This window comes from Aotus nancymaae, unplaced genomic scaffold, assembly GCF_030222135.1.
Source record: "Aotus nancymaae isolate 86718 unplaced genomic scaffold, 86718_ANA_hifiasm-v0.15.2.pri h1tg000012l, whole genome shotgun sequence".
NCBI lineage: Eukaryota > Metazoa > Chordata > Mammalia > Primates > Aotidae > Aotus > Aotus nancymaae.
In genome coordinates this window covers 9,173,642-9,182,523 of record NW_026988423.1, presented here as the reverse complement: position 1 = coordinate 9,182,523, position 8,882 = coordinate 9,173,642, and the positions used below count along the sequence as shown (strand labels likewise).

The 8,882-nt window shown below is 41.6% G+C and overlaps 1 pseudogene; it reads left to right on the top strand.

Annotated features, from left to right (window-relative positions):
• The first annotated feature begins 2,312 nt into the window (after window positions 1-2,312).
• Window positions 2,313-8,021, top strand: LOC135274641 (periphilin-1-like; annotated as a pseudogene).
• The last annotated feature ends 861 nt before the right edge of the window (window positions 8,022-8,882 follow it).

Here is an 8,882-nt window from a genome sequence, read left to right as displayed (position 1 = left end):
ATACTAGTTTATGCAGATCATTAACTGAAGTCACTTTACCCAAAGAATTAGGAAATTTCTAAGCGGTATTATTAGAAGCAGTGTAGCATAGTAGTTGTATGACCTTGAACAAGTCTCTAAATCTTCATTACCTTATCTGTCAAATAGATGTAATAATTTTCTTAAGTATTCAACAAAACAAGCTGTGACATACACCTGGTTCAGTATTGGTACTGAGTAGTCACTCAAACATTTCTACTGCAGTTTTTATCAGTGGCGTTGAGATACCAGAATTCTGCCACTTCCTATCTGGAAAGCCTTAGGAATGTTAGGAACCTCTCAATGTATCAGTTTCTTCATCTGTAACATAGAATTAATATTTTCATTGTTCCTGGGAGAACTCAGGGAGATACTACATGCAACAGAAGCCACATTTTAAAAAATAAGTTTTCAGTGCTTTTCAAGTTACATCTTACAGGTAACAACTGTCCTTGCATACATACCCCAATGGTTCCAGGGATAATCAGTGAGAAGAAAATGTGTCTGTAATCCAGGGTAGACATGCTAAGCTTGAGAAAAAGAAACTTTTCAACTATGGTATTGTTCTCTAATTTATCCAGGGACATGTGCAGAGTAAATAACTCTAAATTGGTAAATCATTTATTAAAATTCTTTCTGGATTTTATTGTATTCAATATAAAGAAGAGAGATAAGACAAATGACATACATCAAAATAAATCCCAGAATAATTAAGCAATAAAAATAAAGCAAGTGAAGAAATAACATGTGAATATTTATTAGCTATTTGCCTGTAAAAAGACTTTTTGAGCATAATATTATAGAAGAGAACCATAAAATAAAAAGTTGAACAAATGCGACTTCCTGAAAATTTTAAACTTTTACCCAAATATTTAATTTCTCATTCATCCCTCTAAAAGACAACTAATTCAATTAGGGAAAATATGGGTAGTATATATAGCAGCCAAAAATAAATAAGATTAATGGTATTATTCTAATGGAACATTTCCAATAAGTAAAAGAGAGCTAACCAGATGTAAAGATTGGTAAAGGTCAAATTCAGGTAATTCACTGCACAAATATGTATTAAGCACCTAGTGCTGGTGACCCAAGAATATGGGGCATGACTAACTCAATACACCTCTGGAGGCTGTATGAGCAAACAGCAAATTGTCCTCATGAAAGTAGGATGTTGGTAAACTGACAAACTGCAACTGCCGCTAGAAGAAATGTTGAGGGCAGTCAGGTCAAAGGTCTCATGTTCCTTGAGGTTATCTGTGCCCCTTGAGGTTATCTACCTGAACATCTGAAGCCTGTTGAACAAGGAAAGCAGTACCTGTGATAAATCAAGTAGCTGACTGACGATCACCCCCTCCTCCCTGTTCACTTTACTGAATAAATACGAAGGGCTGTAAAATCTCAGGGCCTTTGTTCAATAGAAGCGAAGAGCCCCCTGACCCCTTCTTTCAACTAGAACCTTTTGTTTTTGTCTTCAATTCCGCCTTAGCTCTTCGTTCATGAGATCACGGAACAGAGACCTGAATGAAGAAGGTCTGTTGGAGCAGAGGTCTTGAAACTGACCAGATGGACGAGGAACCACAGGAGGAATATGCCAGCAGTGGATACAAGGTCAGTGCTCTAAAGAGGTGCTGGGAGTGGAGAAGTTTCTTAATCAGGGTAACATGAGTCAGAATTTGTCTATTGAGGAGCAATATTATGTGCAGTTGCTGAAAGTTTTACTTAAAGAATCTGATGCTCAGGTCAGTAAACACTAAGCTTCTACAGGAAGTCATTACACATAACTCATGGTTTCCACAAAGAGGCACCCTCGATGTGGAAAATTGGGACCGGATAGAAGAAGGTTTGAAACAGACTCATCAAAAAGGTCTTAAAGAAGTTTGATCTGCTGGAGTTTGGTCCATACTGTCCTCCTGCCGTTATCCCCTTCTTATTCAATCGGACAGCAGGAGCCATGCTCTGCCTCTTAAAAACTGAAAGAGCCTCTGTCTCACCAACAGGACCCATTGAAAGTGAAAAACAGGTGAGGAGGAGAGGTGGCCTACGCTGCCTCCTTCAGCAGCGGAAATAGAGATTCCAACACAAAAAATTCTGCGTGCTGCAGCTATAGCTGCAGAGCCCTTAAGGACCTTGCCCTTTTCCTATCACCGTAAGACCCGATCCAAACAATCCACAAACTTGTTCATGAACACATTCCAGTAGAATTTAAGTTATTAAAAGAACTAAAAGCTAGTGTGGTTAATGATGGAGTACAGAGCCCATTTACTTTAGGGTTGTTAGAATCAGTATTCCGCACTATGCGCCTCTCACCTTTTACTATAAAGTATTTAGCTCGTGCCTGCTTGTCTCCTAGCGCATATTTGACGTGGAATTTCAATTATGCAGACCAGGCTAGACAGAATCGTGCCACTGGACATGGAAACATTACAGAGGATACGCTATCGGGTAGTGGTCCTTATTCAGATTTGGTGCAGCAATTGGCACTCCCAGACACTGCTTACCATCAGTGTGCCTTAGCTGCCAAACGTGCCTGGGCCACCGTCCCCGAGGAAGGGGTACCGGTGCAATATTTTCTACATGTCATGCAAGGACTCAGGAACCCTATGCAAATTTTATTGCGTAACTACAAGAGGCAGTGAGGTGCCAGATTCCTCATACTGCTGCTGCAGAAATGCTTACTCTGTCTTTATCCTTTGGAAATGCAAATGCGAATTGTAAACATGCATTGTCACCGGTAAAATGCACAAAAAACTTGGCAAATTTTCTCAAAGCCTGTCAGGATGTGGGAACTGAGTTCCATTGTTCTAGGATGCTGGCTCAAGCCATGGCTAATTTAGTAGTAAACAAATCTTAAAAAGCCCAAAAGTTCACGCCTGTAATCCCAGCACTTTGGGAGGCCGAGGCGGGTGGATCACGAGGTCAAGAGATCGAGACCATCCTGGTCAACATGGTGAAACCCCGTCTCTACTAAAAATACAAAAAATTAGCTGGGCACGGTGGTGCGTGCCTGTACTCAGCTACTCAGGAGGCTGAGGCAGGAGAATTGCCTGAACCCAGGAGGCGGAGGTTGCGGTGAGCCGAGATCGCGCCATCACACTCCAGCCTGGGTAACAAGAGCAAAACTGCGTCTCAAAAAAAAAAAAAAAAAAAAAAAAAGCCCAAAAAGTGAGAAAATGTTGCAACTGTGGAAAAATTGGGCATTTTAAAAAGGAATGCCATCAGACTAATGGGCAGAAGGGATCTTATAACGTGGTACCCACCTGCCCTGATGGAAAAAAAACGCCAGAAATTTGCTCTCGCCAGAAATTAGCCCAAGGAAACCACTGGGCTAATCAATGCCGCTCAAAATTTCATCAGAACCGCACTCTCCTGTCAGGAGATGAGAGGGGAGCCTGGACCCGGGCCCCTCAAACAATGAGGGCATGCCCATCCAGACCACAACCCCATTTCAGGGGTGGGTCCCCGGAGGACCATTGATTCCCCCTCCCCAGGAACACCCGGAAATGCAAGATTCAATCTCCCAGTTAGAGAACAAGTTTATTGGAGGAGACAAACCCACCAAAATTCCCACCGGCATTTGAGGACCTTTGCCAACAGGATATATGTGACTATTCTTGGTCAAAAGGCATCTTAACTTATAAGACATTACTGTTGTCCCTGGAGTTGTTGACTCTATGAAGGAGAAATTCAAGTAATTGTAATGTCACATGATCTCTGGGTTTTTGAACCAGGGGAATATATTGCTTTGCTATTGCTTATTCCCTGCAAGTCACACCCTTCTCCACAAAAAAGGTGACAAGGAAATCAAGGATTTGGGAGTACAACTCACAGGAAATTTACCTATCCCAACCCATAGCTTCTAATCGGCTCACCTGTGTAGTGCAAATTAGAGGAATGAAGTTCTATGGGCTTATGGACATGGGAACCACTATCAGTAATATCTAAAAACAATTGGCCCTCCTCTTGCCCTTTGTAAAATTAACCTCTATATCCACAGCTCAAAGTGTTGAGCAGAGTATTGAAATTTTACCCTGCCTCAGTCCAGATGGCCCATCCTGTACTTTTCAACCTTATGTTGCAAATATAGCTGTTAGTCTATGGGGCCAAGACTTAAACTTACAGCATGGGATATGAGAATTACAAATGAGAAAATTGATAACTCAAGATTTAAAATGATGAGTTATCAAAGTGGAAAAGGCTTAGGAAAGTCTCTGCAGGGAAGCCCTGATCCAGTATCTATAACTGGGCAAACAGATACAAAAGGACTGGGCTTTCAGGATTTCTAATGAGGGTCATTGATACTTCTCCACCCACCACTTGCTGTTAGAGTGGCTGACTGATAAACTTGTATGGGTGGATCAATGGCTCCTATCACAGGAGAAACTGACTCAGCTTCATCAGCAGGACATGTAGAAGAGTCAGTTAGCCCTTGGAATTCGCCAGTATTTGTGATTACGAAATAATCAGGAAAATGGCATCTGCTACGTGACTTGGGAGCAATTAATGCACAGATTAAACCCATGGGTGCATTGCAGCAAGGTTTACCGTCCCCAACAGCCATTCCAAGAGATAGGTCTCTCATAGTTACAGATGTCAAGGATATTTTTTTTTTTTTTTTTTTTTTTAACTATACCACTGCATGAGAAGGACAAGCCTCAATTTGCATTCTCTGTGTTTTCCATTAGTCGAAGAGAGCCTGTCTCTCACTATCAGTGGAAGTTTGACCCCAGGCACGCTCAACAGTCCTATCTTATGCCAGCATTTTGTAGGAAAAACATTGAAGGAGCCTTGGAGCATGTTTCCCACCACCTGCATCGTTCATTATGTAGATGATATTCTTTTGACTACTCCTACAAATCAAGTATCACACCAGCTATTTAGAGAAATAAAAAGGAGCCTTGACTAAATGGAATCCCAAAATAGCTCCTGAGAACGTGCAAACAACCTTCCCATATCAGTATTTACAAACTATTGTTACTGAAAGAAGTATTCAGCCTCAAAAGGTAGCTCTTTGCAGAGACACATTAGAAACTCTGAATGATTTCCAGCAATTATTGGGAGACAGTAATTGGCTGCGCCAGATGCTAGGTAATGCAACTTATCAACTCAAACACCTCTATCAAACACTTCAAGGAGATTCATCATTAGATTCTCCCCAACAACTTACTAAGGGGCAGAAGCTAAGTTTCAGCTCCTAGAACAAATGCTTCAGGAACCACATGCCTCTGACTCCACCCACAAAAGCCTTTGCTTTTGTTTATTCTTCCCACTCCCCATTCTCCAACTGAACTTTTAGGACAGTTCATAGATAAAATGATAATGGTAATAGAATGGCTTTTCCTATCCAATCAGACAGTAAAATCTGTGCAAGTTTACCTTTCTTTAATCACACAACTTATAACAATGGGCAGACATAGATCAAAAATGCTTACAGGATATGACCCTGATAAGGTTATTGTACCCTTGGGTTCCCAACAGCAAGCTGCAGCCTGAGGAATGTCGACTGCATGGCAAGCTCAGCTATGTTCATGTAACTGCAGATACCTACTCTCATATGTTACATGCTACATGTCAAACAGGAGAAATAGCTGGTCACGTCTGACGACACTGTTTATCGTCATTTGCCCATATGGGGGTCCCTAAATGATTCAAACCTGACATTGGACCTGCTTATGTCAGTCATGCTTTTCAAAACTTTTTACAATTATGGACAATCAAACACAAAATGGGAATTCCATATGATCCCAGAGGACAAGGGATTATTGAGCGGGTATATAAAAAACTACAACGAATGTTGAAAAAAACAAAAAGGGGGAATAGGAGACCAATGACCAACTCATACGAAATTACATTTAGTCTTGTTTACTTTAAATTTTTTTGACTCCTGGTACGGATGGTAAGACTGCAGCAGAAAGACATTGGCAAGTGTTAGAGGAAAAGAGGCAAGTTTATCCAAAAGTCTTACGAAATCCTGGGAAGGACAATGGAATGGAAAGGTTGGTAGATTTGCTGACATGGGGAAGATGGTATGCTTGTGTTTTTACAGGAGTTGGACAAACTGTGTGGGTGCCCTCCAGGTATACGCAACCGAGGAACAGGAGACTGCAGGGATCCATGGTGGCCAACCATGGGCCCAGTCCCTCCAGTATGAGCCTTGAGCCAACTAAATCTGAATGCAAGGACAGAACGAGGGCCAACGAGTCACAGTGACAACGAAACACATAACGTGGGGACAGATCAAGAAAACTATGCAGGAAGCTGAGAAACTGCTGGAGTCAGGCAAAAACCCCAGACTCCATGTTCTTGGCAATGTTAGCTGTAGTGCTCTGTGCAGTACGTTTCCCCTGTATAGAGGCAAAAACATATTGGACATGTGTTCCAACCCCCAACAGTGTGACCGGTACTCTGGAGTGACACTCTTCCTGAAATATATCATGATCAGGGAGCATGGGCTACAGGACCTCTGACTCCCCAAGACACAGAACAATTAAAGTCACAGAACAAAAGCATCAATTACACTACTCCTTTAGAAGGACTCCTTTTGTGTATCACCACGAATACATCGCTCAACCATAGCTGTCTTGCAGTCCAATCTCAGCCATGGTTAAGTCACCAGGGAAAAACTATGTATTTATTAGGCCTCAGCTCTGTTAATACTACTGGTGTGTTTACTAATTACTCCCGGCCGCATCACCCAAATCGTACTGATTATGTGAAACGGACTCCCATTGAAAATTCTCACCCCCATCCTTAGATCCGGTGTCTGGGCCCCCTGGCCAGACAACAATCCATGTTAATAGGAAACATTATTGACTGGGGTCCTTGTGGCCAGTTAGACGGGAAAGATGTAAATCAGACCTCTTGGCATAGACTTCGTTGGCACTGTGGCAGACCTTCAGCACCTTCTTGTCACAACAACTGGGATTCCATCCCAATCCGCCACACACCTTGCTTGGCACAGTACCAGCTTTAGCCCACCCTTACCTCAGTGGCATTATCTAGGAAAAAGAGGCTCAATTCAGGAGTCGATTTGGAAAGCAGTGCTCCCATTTATGAATGGTAGCATTTGGGTCGGAACACTATCCGATAATGGTAATTCTGTTCAACGTAGCTTTAATATCACCTTTGTTAGAAACATTACCACTCAGTTCACGGTTTGTGTTTTCAATCTTTATGTTTTTCTAGCAGCTAAGAAAGGTCAGCTCCAGGTTAACATCACCCAACTGACTTGTGTCTCTTGTCAATTGTATCACTGATTTAATCAAAATACTATACAAACACACAATATATCCACCCTAATAATTCTAAGTTGCATTTTTAGATTATCCATTCTCGTCAATTTGCCTGAACCATGGGCTGCTACCCCCACTTTACATTTTGTGAAACTTCTTCTTACCCAGTTCACTCAGAGTTCTCGTAGAGCCTTACGCATGATAATTTTTGATATAGTCTTCTTGGTCACACTAATAACTTCTCTTGTAATGTCCTCAGCAGCGCTACATAGTTTGATTCAAATAGCCCTATATGTAGAAAATTGGACACATACAGCTGACCAGACATGAAAGCTAGAAAATAAAATTAATGCCAGATTACAAACAGAAGTAGCAATGCTAAAGACTACTTTTTGTGGCCAGAAGAACAAGTACAAAGTTTGCAATGGCAGCAACAATTGCGCTGTCATTTTTAACCATACACACATTTGTGTAACCAACTTGGAATACAATCAAAGTGAATATCCACGGAACCATGTAAAGGCTCATTTACAAGGAGCTTTTACATCCAGTGTTACTTTTGATATCAGTGATTTACAAAACAAAATTCTCGAGAGTATCAGCCTTCTTTAGAAGCTTGGACAGAATTCCAGCAGGGCTTGGAGAGCCTTAACCCTTGGACTTATCTTAAACATAATCTCAATGTATCTTTTATCATTATAGGAATAATGCTATTATGTCTCTGTTTCCGGTTTGTAGTCTGTAGGATCAGGTGGACCACCAGCAGACAATTGAAAGCTGCCCAGCCTGGAATTACCTTCATTCCATTAATTCAAAAACTAAAAATGGGAGATGCTGGTGACCCCAAGAATGTGGGGCGTGACCAACTCAATATACCTCTGTAGGCTATATGAGTAAACAGCAAACTGTCCTGAAAGCAGGATGTCGGCAAACTGACAAACTGCGTCTGTCACTAGAAGGAATGTTGAGGGCAGTCACGTCCCAGGTCCCATGTTCCTTGAGGTTATCTACCTGAATATCTGAAACCTGTTGAACAAGGAAAGCAGTACCTGTGATAAATCAAGTAGCTGACTGACAATCACCCCCTCCTCCCTGTTCACTTTACTTAATAAATACAAAGGGCTGTAAAAGCTCGGGGCCTTTGTTCACTAGAAGCAAAGAGCCCCCTGACCCCTTCTTTCAACTAGAACCCTTGTCTTTGTCTTCATTTCCACCTTAGTTCTCCTTTGTTCATGAGATCATGAGATCACTACAGCGCCCTAGTATATGCTCTGTGGGGTTCTAAGTGGTGAGAGTTAATATTGAAATAAATAAGATAGTCATGTTCCCTCCTTTCTTATTCTAATGAGGAGACAATAAAATAGCAAACAGGAGGCAATTACATAAATAAATAATGTAATTTTAGGTGACAAATGTTATGAGAAAGTAGAAGGTGGTTATAGAATAATGGAGAGAGAGACTATTTAGGATGAGGAAGCCACAAGGAGAGCTTCTCTGAGGAGGCAGCATTTGGACAGAACAGAATGGAATGTGAAAGTAAGCCTTGCTAAGATTTGAAAGCAAGGATGCACGACAGGTAAAGTAAACCAATGGCACGGTCAGGGTCCCTGAGGCGAAAACAAGATTAGCATAGCC